Consider the following 13016-nt stretch of genomic DNA (forward strand, 5'->3'; position numbering starts at 1 on the left):
TTAGAATTGTAAGATCAAACTCTAATTAACATCACGCATGGGATTCATTAGAAATTTCAGAAAAAAAACATTAATTCCCCAAGCATGAAGATACAGTATAAAACAGAGAAGAAGGTAGCATTTTCTTTAGGCCCATTCTGAGTCACTGTGCATGACTGACATTTTCAGGTATGTATGACAACAGCAATCAGTAATGGTATTATTGGTAAATTATAGAAGATGTTAAAACAGCCATATTGTAATTTATTGTCTATGTGTATAATTACTTATATGACAAATAATTAATTCCTTATTAAAGTTATTTTTTGGCTTTCCAAATGAATTGGAATACTTTAATTTGGAATTATTGTATCTTGCATACTTCATGTTGCAGAATATTAGCAAAATTCAGAATATCAATATCCAAATTTGTCAGAATTTTAATGTCCATTCAATTCAGCTCCACCGGGTGATAATTAGTAATGCAAATTGATGTCATGTTTCCTATTCTGTTAAAGACTCTTATGATTTAGGCAGTGAAACCGCATAACCATAACAGAGCTGGATCTAAGCAAGGAAGTTTGTCTTTTATTTTTCTTCATCGCTGTGGTTAAGAATATTAAATGTTCTCTGCAAGCTTTGCATTACAGTATTTTAAAACAACCTGTGGTTTTGCTAATCAGAAAGCCATACAGAAGTAAATGTGATCAGAATGAAAACATACTGCTTCATTCAGAGACACAGATGCCTGCAGTAGGGCTATGAAGACATGCAGGCAGAACTCCAACACCATGATATGACCAAATAACATTAGAGTCAGGACTTTGCCTTTTTTTCAAGCTCTTTCACTTCTTACTCTGAGGTGATCATTCCTAACCTGAGAGGTTTACACAGTGAAATTGGAAATAGGTTGAAATGCCTTTAATGCATGGAGAGAATGAAGACCAACGTGACTTCCTCCAATGTGCTTCCCTGTCAGAGTCATATGGTATTTGACATGTTGCTGACCCCACAGTTCCTGATATAAGAATTGGTGATGCTTGGAAGAGTGATGCCTGTCTCACTGGTGTCATTTCATCCCAGTGGGTTCCTAACAAGTTTCACAAGTCATTGTTTCACGAACATCTAAAAGTTGCCCCTTTTCACAATGACAATGCTCTGCTCATTGGGTCCTGCAGCTTGAAGAATCTCAGTCACACTTTGGTAGTGACATGACCTTGAAACAGGATTATATAGGCCCTAGAGCCCATTGTGAAGTTTGAGAGAGCTCTTTCACTGGCTGAGCTACCAACAATAAGAATCTTGCAACCACTCAAATTGTTGTGCCGTGTATTGCGTATTTTACGCAGATAAAAAAATATGCCTCACTAGTGAACTGTAATAGAAAAGAAAAAAACAGTTACATTAAGACATACTGAATAGTATATAACAAATTGATTTATCAGTCTGCTTTCTCCTTTTGTTGCATCCTGACAATTACACTGTGCTGTTTTTGGTAAACTAAAATATGCAAGACATGCATATCAATTGATCAATATGTTAAATATTAACAACACAAAGTATCCTGTAAATACTTTAAAAGTAAAGTGGGTATTTAAATGTGCTGTAATAGTCAAAAAACAATTTACCTTGACATTTTATAGAAATAAACTCCTATTGACCATATATATTATTTTACAATAATGCATGTATCATATTCTTTCACTTACAGTTGTATTACAAATACAGTACATGCTAATATGGATAGTTAAAAAGCAATATAAACACAAATGTTTTGTAAATTGTTTTCCAGGTGCCACAAGAAATTACAGAATACATCAACAATGAAGAATTCAACCCCAGTGACTGTTTCTTTTTAATAGTTATGAAGCTAATGGCAGTATTAGGTATTTGTATTTTGCTGCAACCCTATTCAGCTATCTTTTAATTATCATTTCAAATACTGTTATTATAACAGTAATTGTGAGGGAGAAAAGGCTCCATGAGCCCATGTACATATTTATTTGTAACTTGACCTTGAATGGGGTATATGGAAGCACAGCATTTTATCCTAACTGTTTAGCAAATCTCTTGTCAGAAACCCCCTCCATATCTAGAACTGGCTGCTTAACTCAGGTATTTTTCATGCACACTTATGCATCCTTTGAATATTCAGTTTTGGCTCTGATGGCGTATGACCGATATGTGTCTATATGTCTTCCATTGAGATACAACAGCATTATAACCCCATTAAAAGTGACTCAGCTTTTAATGTTTGTATATATGTATCCCATTTGTATTATACTTATACATTTAATTCTAACCATTCGGTTGCCTCTCTGTGGGTTTATAATAGAAAAAGTGTACTGTGATAACTGGTCAGTTGTCAGGCTGTCATGCTCAGATGTGTCTGTAAACAGTGCCTTTGGTTACGTCGTCACAGTTACTGTTATGTGTCTTCCGGTAACTGTCATCATCTACTCTTATGTCAGAATCCTGGCAGTGTGTCTGAGATCTACAAAGGAAGCTCGTGCTAAAGCTCTACAGACCTGCACCCCTCATTTACTGAGCTTCACAAATTACTGCATTGCCACATTTTTTGAAGTTCTTCAACACCGTGTTGATTTAATAAATGTGCCCTATATTTTGAGAGTTTTAGCATCTATAGATTGTGTTTTTTTCCCTCCTATTTTAAACCCCATTATCTATGGAGTTAAATTACAAGAGATAAGAAAAGCAACCATTAAAATTCTATTTAGAAGAAAAAACAATTCAGTTGAAGTTTCTGTGAGAAATAAAGAGAAAATCACGAGTCTTTCAAATACTTAAAAATACAAAAATACAGTGGGGAAACTTTTACCCTTCAGATTTTTTACATGTTTGTGCTAGAGAAATGTTTGAACAGCAAACCTTAGGCCTGTCTTACATACCTGTGTTGTGTCCATTTGATGTTAACTTTCTTAATAATTCTTTTTATTCCTTGTCTACATATAACATCATCCTTTTATAATGATTCTAAAGTATTTTATAAACAGAGGGAACACACTACATCCAACACTAAAGCACAGCTCACTCCTACTAAATAACTATATTCTTATTGTGTTCTTGAAGCCAAGACACTGGAAAAAAGCTTGAATCTCTGAAAGGAGATATTCAAATTGCAATAATGCTGACTGGCAAAGGTTTTGTTACTGTAGGTGCTTATTGATTGGTAAGTACTAGGGCAGCCACAATGACAGTGATGCCTGCTTTTTACATTGTTGTGTTTCAATCAAAGAGTCCAGCTTTCAGTACTGCACCACCTAAACAGGATATTGACTAAATAGGCTTTGGAATTATACTATTTACTTACATTTATATAACATTTTTTATCCCATGTTATCCCAATGTTTTAAATATGGGAGGGAACCCATCCACTGACCCACAGTGTAGTGCAGCATGCATCTTGGTAATGCACAACAGCCTCATTACAAAGCTGATCAGGAGGGAAAGTAAGAAACTGCTCTTCCAGGTGAATTTTGGGGACACTTTCAAGGAGGCATATTGTACAAATCCAGAGTGGCATGACCAGGAACTTGGTTTAACGCTTGAAATTTTTATGAACAGTGTCATTCTTTCATGTTTTATTGTATATTTAATGTATGATTATTATTGTATAACAGGATGTTAAATAAAAATGATAACAAATATTTTTTTTCAAATTGTAGCAATGCATTTGTGTCAATCAACATTATTTATTTGTATGTACGTACAACTGCTCACATGGAGCTGGTTTCAATCCATGTATGAAATCTAGATCTCTGTTTCCCATAATCTCCCGACAGTCTCTAATACCATAAAAGGTGATCCTAAACAGACCTTCAGATAAGGGTTAGTCCACTCTCCTACCCAACAAGATCTTGTCAAAGGCAACATTAAGTATTTGGATTTCACGTTAACCTTGTTGACTTATATTTTGATTGTCTTTGTAAATACAGTTCTTATAACAACAATTTCTAGAGAAAGAAAACTCCATGAACCCCTGTACATATTTATTTGTAACTTGTCCCTGAATGGGGTATATGGTAGCACAGCATTTTATCCCAATATCTTAGCTAACCTTTTGTCAGAAACCCCCTCCATATCTAGAACTGGCTGCTTGACTCAGATATTTTTTATATTCACATATGGATCATTTGAATATTCAGTTTTGGTCCTAATGGCGTACGATCGATATGTGTCCATATGACATCCACTGAGGTATAATTACTGTACATTATGACCCCATCAGTAGTGACTCAGCTTATAGTGTTTGTATATATGTACCCCATTTTTATTATAGTAGCTCAATGGGTAGCTGCGTCAGCATGCGTAGGTTGCAAAGGAACAATAGGTTTATTCCAGGCTGAAAAGAGAAGAAAGAAAACACTACATTTCGGCCGTGGAGCCTTCTTCAGGTGTGAAGAAGCCTGAAGCCACACACCTGAAGAAGGCTCCACGGCTGAAACGTAGTGTTTTCTTTCTTCTCTTTTCAGCCTGGAATAAACCTATTATTACTTGTCCATTTTTATCCTGTCGATACAAGAGAAGATCTTGTCTGCTCAGCACCCCTAACTCATTCCTCATGGAGACAAGGGCGATCCTCTTAGCCTTGTCTTCATGGGCAGGCCCATATATTTATATTATATATAATATATATAAAATATATATATATTAAATATTTTAGAAATACAATGAAATACAATGATATGCATGTCTTTCAATACAATCAGCCACTGTTTCCACTTTTTCTTCCCCAAGTGGAATTCTCAGCTCAGCTGCAGGCAGACTAACAGTGCTTTTCTCAGTATAAACCCTATTGCATGAATTAGCCATTAGAAGTGATATTTCAATAGAATTAAAAGGCAAGTGTGCGGAAATACCACCAACAGTATAGCTTTGAGTATATTAAAAAGATAATCTAATAAAATTACCATGATATGTCTCCACAAAGATCAAGGTTTTAAGGTGCATTTACTGTACTGTGCACACTTTACCATAGAATCACAATAGTTTAGTATACTATCCTGTCAATTCTAGAGCATGTTCACTATCAGTATATTGTATATATTAATATAACAGTCCAAAGACACAGCCCACTTGCAACTGCAACATTTTTTTTTTAATTTTGAATGCCTGCACCTGAAATGGTTGGAATAAACTCCAATTAACATCTTTACACATTCACATGGGAATCATTAGACTAGAACAAACCCATCAGTTCCCTAAGGGCAAGGATACAGCATAAAGCACAGAAGTCAGTGTATTCTCCATTACTACAGACCCTCCCTGAGCCACGGACAAAGAGAGTTCTGAGGTATGTATGACAACAGTTGTCGAATAGTGTTGAATATGAAATAGTTATTAAATAATTTAATATGGTAATAGATAGCTTATTATTATTATTATTATTATATTTTTCATAAAAAACTTAAAATGAAATGTTTAAGATAGCTAATCCTTAATTTTGTGTTTGAAACAAAGCACAATATAAAACAATGCAGTAATTTATATTATTTCAGCAGGCTTCTTGTTACAAAATATTAAGAGGACTACAAGAGTAATCCAAGGGTTTTACATTTCTGTTCAGTACATCTCTAGGGCATCACTGGGAATTTTGTTACAGAATTAGTTAGTATCCCATCTTCATATCATATTTTGTATATTTCTCTATTATAGGGTCTTATTCATTAAAGCTGTAAAAAAATCTCATAACCAGGAGAACAGCTCCTAAACTAAGAAAATGTTTATTGTCATAGTTCTAAAATATATTAGAATATATGAAACATTTACATGCTTTTGAATGTTTTAGCTTCAATCATTTAAATTAAATTATTACATTAAAATGATGTTGCTAATTAGAATTATCAGCTGTGATAAACACTGAAAATGAACAAGACTGATTTAGAGACATAGCTGCCTGTACTCAGAACAGGGATGTGAAAGCACTCCGACAGAAGGAACTTCAGCACCTTAACACGATTACCTGCATAACAACACTGAGAAGTCCTCTCTCACAACTTTGTCTTTGTCTGCTCCTTTGGCTTGCTTCTCAGAGATGATCATTGAAGAGAGTGTTTTTCCCAGTAAACAATGAATAACTCGCTTAATCAAATTCCAAGCCCTCCACATAGGAAGCCCCAGCTGTTGCAAGAAATGGCTTAAGGCTACAACTGCTGTACTGCATGGAGAGAATGAGGACTCAACACATGCTCCTCCAATATGCCTCCCTGTTAGAGCTATGAGTTATTTGATAAGTACAGTAGCTGTTCCAACAATGCCTGAGGGGAGAGCAGCACTAAATGGAGTAGTGATGCAACTCTCACTGATGCCTCTGTAATCTGAGTCCAGTGCTACAACATACCATAACAAAGGAAACCAGTCTACTGTATAAACCATATCAACATTCTTAGTGATTCAAACAGGTTAAAATGAGTATTTGTTGTGTGTAACAAAAAATAACTCTTATTAGTAAATAAAATAGTAGCATTATTGTATGCCTCACACTCTAGCTATAAGAAACAAGTGTCTACTGTACATGCATATTAAAACTGTGACTTGACAACCAATATCTGAAATATATTTATCCATCTCTTTTCACTACCTTGTTTCAGAGAGATAATAACCTTTGACTGTGTTTTGTTAAATACAATACAGTATGCAATGCATATCAAAGTATGCTCTTTGCTTAAAAATGATTTAAAATGTAAACACTCATAACTACACTACATTCGTGGTTTGTTTTTCAGAAAGCATGCTTTTAAATGGAAGAAAGAAATAGTTTTTTTTAGTGAAGGAACCCTCATATGGAATAAAAACTCTACAGTGAAGGTACTGGAATCTTTTATACTCTTTATGTTTTTTTAAAGATAATTGCTTATAAAAATAATAATAAAACAACTCATAAATATTTAATAATTTGTTTCCAATGTGATTTCAGAAAATCAAGAAGACACCATGCAGAATTCAACCCCTGTGACAGTATTCCTTTTCACTGCTTATGAAGCCAAAGGCAATATTAAGTATTTTTATTTCACGTTAACCTTGTTGACTTATATTTTGATTGTCTTTGTAAATACAGTTCTTATAACAACCATTTCTAAAGAAAGAAAACTCCATGAACCCATGTACATATTTATTTGTAACTTGTCCCTGAATGGGGTGTATGGTAGCACAGCATTTTATCCTATTATCTTGGCTAACCTCTTGTCAGAAACACCCTCCATATCTAGAACTGGCTGCTTGACTCAGATATTTTTCATACATACATGTGCATCATTTGAATATTCGATTTTGGCCCTGATGGCATACGATCGATATGTGTCCATATGTCATCCATTGAGGTATAATTGCATTATGACCCCATCAGTAGTGACTCAGCTTATAGTGTTTGTATATATGTACCCCATTTTTATTATGTTGATACATCTTGTTCTAACGGTTCGGTTGCCTCTCTGTGGGTTTATAATAGAAAAAGTGTACTGTGATAACTGGTCAGTTGTCAGGCTGGCATGTTCAGATGTGTCTGTTAATAATATTTTTGGTCTCCTGGTCACGGGACTTCTGATGGGTGTTCCAGTCACTGTGATCTTCTACTCTTATGTCAGAATCCTGGCAGTGTGTCTGAGATCTACAAAGGAAGCTCGTGCTAAAGCTCTACAGACCTGTACCCCTCATTTACTGAGCTTCACAAACTACAGCATTGCCACGTTTTTTGAAGTTCTTCAACATCGTTTTGAACTTAGTAATATACCCCATGTGGTTCGTATTATGATGTCAATAAATCCGGTTCTACTTCCTCCTCTTTTAAATCCTATCATCTATGGAGTTAAATTACAGGAGATAAGACAAAGGACCATGAAAATGTTCTATAGAAGAAAAACAAATTATATTGGAGAATCTATGTGAAATAAGCAGAAACCCGTTTGTATTTCAAGTATGAAGTAAAAACAGTTTTGTAAAATTTAAAAAAAGAATTAGAGTCCATAACTTGCTAGTTGGTTGTGGTACAGTGATGACACCTTGGCTCTTCAGACTTTGTATACTGTATATTTAAAAATGAGCTGGGAAATCTGTTCTGTCCCTTTTGTCATTTATTGTTCTATTTTGGTGGAACTAAATATTGTATAATGTAATACCATTATTGTACAGGTATGAATAAACTGCCTTTTTTATCTTCATATTTTTACAATTAACTTATTGATTCATTTAGTTCAATGTCTTCTAGACTGTTTTCATTTAAATCTGTTGTTTCAAGCAGAATATCTTTGTAATGCTGTCTAGTTTATGTCTATCTTTTCCCATTCTAGTTTTCATAAACTTTCTTTCATGTTCTTGTCTTTCGGCCGTGACATCAAAGAATCCTTGCTGGCATGCGACTTCAAAACTATAAAAATCCATTTTAAATAACATCAATAAATGATCCCTTACATGTAGTTTGTTTACAATGTGTATTGTTTTTTAAATTAAATTTGCAGTTTCCGGGAAGCAGGATAATTTAACATGTGTATCATTATCCTGTTTCTTCTTTTGCAGTTCAATGACTGAGTAAAAACACATATATTATACAGTATGCTGACTTCTTAATTAAGTATCCAGGGTGATATGTTTGGGTCAGTTGTTAATGGTGGGTTATTAAGTGACTGCACATGGGAGAGAACAGACACTGCCACTTGAAAACAGTGTCTCCTGAACTGCACAAGGGACCCGGCGCGCTTCTGCCATCTTCTCCTGTGGACAATCGTTGTATCCGGGACCGCAGGTCTTCCATTCAATGAGCTCTCATGCAATATCTCTGCTGGAATGCAACTGAATTAAGAGTAAAAATCCATTGAAATGGAAATGTGTCACAAATATTAAGATTTTTTCCACTAATCTTCCATTTCTAGACATCACCTTCTCCATTAACTACCCCCGACTCTGTAGTTACAAGTACTGAGACAAACAAGAAGCAAAAGGTGAAGCTCAGATGAGTGCGTTGGACTGTGGTGGCGAGTGCGTGAAAACTCTGACAGATACATCCTGGATGAGATGCCAGTCCACCTCTGGGCAGACACACAAGACACAAACATGGATATGCACACACTCATACCAGCACCAGTCTTCCCAGAAACCAATTCACCCAACAGTATGTTTTTGGACTGTGGGTGGAAGCCGAACCCCCCCAGAGGAAACCCACAGGAACCTGGGGAGAACATACAAACTCCTTCCAGATAACACCCCAGATCCAGATTTGAACACAGCGACTCAGCACTGCAAGGCAACAATGCTAACCACTGTGCCAATGTGCCACTCACAATAGCATACAGTATGTCAAATACAGTAAATATAATGTAACGCCCTCGCCTGGTGGTGAGGAGGAAGCGCCCCTAGGCGCTCGTAGTACCGCCGGGCATGCTGGGAGTGGTAGCCGGGGAGAGTACGAGGGTCAGCACGATGACCAGCGGCTGACCCTACCTGTGTAAATAATGTCCTAGTAATTCTAGTGCCCTGTGTAGTCCTGTAAAAGTGTAGTGTGTGTTTAGGTAATTACCACCCTAAATATGTGTACGTGTTCCGTCAGTCTCCTCATGTGTGTGTAGATCCTGTGTTTGGTTTTGTGTGGTTTAAAACGAATAAAGCTAATGCTTGTTTGTTAATTGCGTCTCCACTCGTCCTTGTTCTGAAAAGAACCTGCAAACGTTACATTGGTGTCAGAAGCGGGCAGAATGGACAACTCGTGGCAGACAGTACCCGACTCTGTTAAGCGCCGGCTGACGCTGACAGACGCAGAACCCATCGGCAGCGCACATAGGGAGCCTGAGCAACTCCTGGGTGCGACAGGTGGCCACAGCCCTTACCAGGGCTATTCAATAGTGGTCCCGCCGGTAGAATTGGGGCGACCAGCCACTACTCCTGGTCAGCGAGCACCCCAGATAGAGGATACTCTCCCTGCCGGAGCCGATCCGCGATTCCCACACCCATCGGCGCGGGTGAGACCAGGTCGCTACAATGGGGAAGCGCCGTGGGAAATCTACGAGGCGCAGTTCCGGCTCGTGGCCCGGACGAATGGCTGGAGCCAGGCGGAGATGGTCGGCCACCTGGCGGCGGCGCTGGAAGGAGCGGCCTGCCAGGCGCTCCTGGACGTCCCGGAGGGGGACAGAGGCGAATACTCGGCGCTGGCAACGGCTCTCCAGCTGCGCTTCGGTGTGGAGGAGGCGCCGGACTTGATGCGAGAGAGGCTGGCCCTGCGGCGGCGCCAACCAGGAGAGCGACTGGGCCCGGTTGCCGCTGATGTCGCGTTCCTCGCCCGCCGTGGATACCCAACTTTCCCCCGGGAGGCGCAGCGGGAGATGGCTCTCCAGGCCTTTCTCAAGGCCCTCTCACCCGAGGAGCTGCGGCGCCACGTGCAGCTGGCCGCGCCAACATCGCTGGAGCAGGCCTTGGCCCTTGCTACACGGGCTGAGGCGGTGTTCGGGGTGACTGGAAGCGCCAGCAGACGCAGTGCACCCTGCCGGCTGACCGAGACGGCGACGGAGGGATCCAGCGAGGGGGAAGAGGAGCCAGCCCGGGCAGCGGAACAGCCCCGCACGCTGATTTGCAACCGCTGCGGGAAGAGGGGACACCGAGCCCGGTTCTGCCGGGCACCCGAACCTCGCACTCCTCGATCGGCGTCGGGAAACGGGAACGGGGCAGCTCAGCGTGGGGAAGGCCGCCCCTCGAACACCTCAACCCCCGCTCCGGAGAGCGCTGTTAAGACCGGCGCCCCTCACGCCACCGTGGGACGAGTCGGCTGTAGCCGGGGCCTGTACCTCCACTGCAAAATCGAGGACCAACCCTGCCTGGCCCTACTCGACACCGGTTCATCGGTAACCCTACTCCGGCCCCGACACCGAGGGCACCAACCCCCCAGGATGGGAGGCCTCCAGCCTGCAGCTAAGGACCGTGACGGGACAGCTCGCTGCAGTCCGGGGGAAACAGGTGCTTGCCTTCCGTCTAGGTGCAGCGACGGTGCGCCACCCCTGCTACCTCGCACCCATCAAAGAGGACTGCATTCTGGGGCTGGACGTACTGCAGCGAGTGGGGGCCAGTTTGGACTTGAGCCGGCAGGAGTTGGTGTGGCAGGGGGAGCGACTTCACCTGGTGGAGGGCAGGCCCGGCGAAGGCCGAGGGACGCGGGCTTGCCGGAGCCGGGAGAAGAAGAGGCAGTGGCGGCGGCGGCGGCGGCGGCGGCAGTCGCCGGGGCAGACCAGGCCTGTGAGCCGGGGAGCGAGCGTGCCGGATCCTGCTCCCGAGTCAGGCGGCGGCAGCGGGGGCCGAGCGTTGCGTGGAAGCGAGGTGCGCCGTGGAGGACCTCTACCAGCGGAGCTGCGAGGGCCTCGATCAGGACCAGCGGCAGCGGCTCCAGGAGCTACTCGCCCAGAACGAAGACCTCTTTGCGGCGAGAGATGAGGACTGCACCCGCACTGCCCTGGTCCAACACGAGATCAACACCGGCGACGCTCGGCCCATCCGCATCCCACCGGGATGCATGATTCATGCCAAGCGGACCGCCGCCGAGGAAAAGATCTGGGAGATGGCCGCAGCGGGGGTGATTGAGCCCTCCGCGAGCCCGTGGTCGGCGCCAGCCGTACTGGTAAAAAAAAAAGACGGCTCGTGGAGGTTCTGCGTCAACTATCGCAAGCTGAACGAGGTCACCCGGAAAGATTCCTACCCCCTGCCGAGGATAGATGACGCCCTGGACTACATCACCGGGTCGACCTGGTTCAGCTCCCTGGACCTCCGCTGCGGCTACTGGCAGGTACCGCTTGCTCCCGATGCTCGCCCGAAGACGGCCTTTTCCATCGGCCAGGGCCTCTGGCAGTTTACTGTCATGCCTTTTGGCCTGTGCAATGCCCCGGCGACGTTCGAGAGGCTGATGGAGAGGGTGCTGGCATCTGTCCCGCGGAACCAGTGTGTGCTGTACCTGGACGATCTGCTGGTTCATGCCCGGGGCTTCGACCAGGCCTTGACAAACCTCCAGGCGGTGCTGGCCTGCATCCGCCGTGCTGGCCTGAGGCTCAACCCCCGCAAGTGCGAGCTCCTGCGGCGGGAGGTGAACTTCCTGGGACATGTTGTTGGACCGCGAGGGGTGGCTACGGACCCAGGTAAGGTCGCCGCAGTGAGGGGCTGGCCGACTCCACGCACCGTCGCGGAGCTGCGCAGCTTTCTGGGGTTGGCCTCATACTACCGGAGGTTCGTCCGGGACTTTGCCAGCATCGCTGCCCCGCTGCACCGCCTCACCGACAAGGGCCGCCGTTTTGACTGGGACTCGGGCTGTGAGACTGCCTTCGGCCGGTTGCGTGAAGCTCTGGTGGGGGCCCCCGTGCTGGCCTACCCCGACCCGCGGTTGCCGTATGTTCTCGATACCGACGCGAGTGACTCGGGGGTGGGCGCGGTGTTGGCGCAGGAGGGGCCGGATGGGGAGCGCGTAGTGGCATACTATAGTCGGGCTTTGACTAGGCCTGAGCGGAACTACTGCGTGACCCGTCGCGAGCTGCTAGCGGTGATGGTGGCGGTCCACCACTTCAGGCCGTACCTGTTCGGGACCCGGTTCCGGCTGAGGACCGACCATGCGTCCCTCACCTGGCTGCTCCACTTTAAGGAGCCGGAGGGGCAGATGGCGCGATGGATAGAGATCCTGCAGGAGTACGACTTCACTGTCGTGCACCGTGCGGGGTCTCGCCATCTCAATGCTGATGCTCTCTCGCGGCGCCCCTGCGAGGCCGCGGACTGCCACCACTGCGCCCGGCGGGAGCAGCGTGAGGAGGCTGTCCGCCCAGTGGCGGGGGTGAGCACCGCGGCCACGGCCCGGGAGGGGCCGCTGGGGGTGAGCCTGCCAGACCTGGCGCAGCGTCAGGCAGCTGATCCTGACGTGGGGCCGGTGCTCCGCTGGAGGGCAGCAGGAGCGCGGCCTACGCGAGAGGAGCTCGCCCCGCACCCAAAGTCCGTCAAGGCCCTCTGCGCCCTGTGGGAGGCCTTGGAGGTAAAGGACGGGGTGCTGCGCCGGGGGTGGCGGGTAC

General features: G+C 43.9%; 2 pseudogenes; both read left to right on the plus strand.

The window, feature by feature from the left end:
* The first annotated feature begins 1802 nt into the window (after positions 1 to 1802).
* On the plus strand, positions 1803 to 2787 carry LOC148830149 (olfactory receptor 52E8-like; annotated as a pseudogene).
* Positions 2788 to 6933: 4146 nt separating this feature from the next.
* Positions 6934 to 7923, plus strand: LOC148830150 (olfactory receptor 52Z1-like; annotated as a pseudogene).
* The last annotated feature ends 5093 nt before the right edge of the window (positions 7924 to 13016 follow it).

This window comes from Atractosteus spatula, chromosome 7, assembly GCF_055471065.1.
Source record: "Atractosteus spatula isolate fAtrSpa1 chromosome 7, fAtrSpa1.hap1, whole genome shotgun sequence".
Classification (NCBI taxonomy): domain Eukaryota; kingdom Metazoa; phylum Chordata; class Actinopteri; order Semionotiformes; family Lepisosteidae; genus Atractosteus; species Atractosteus spatula.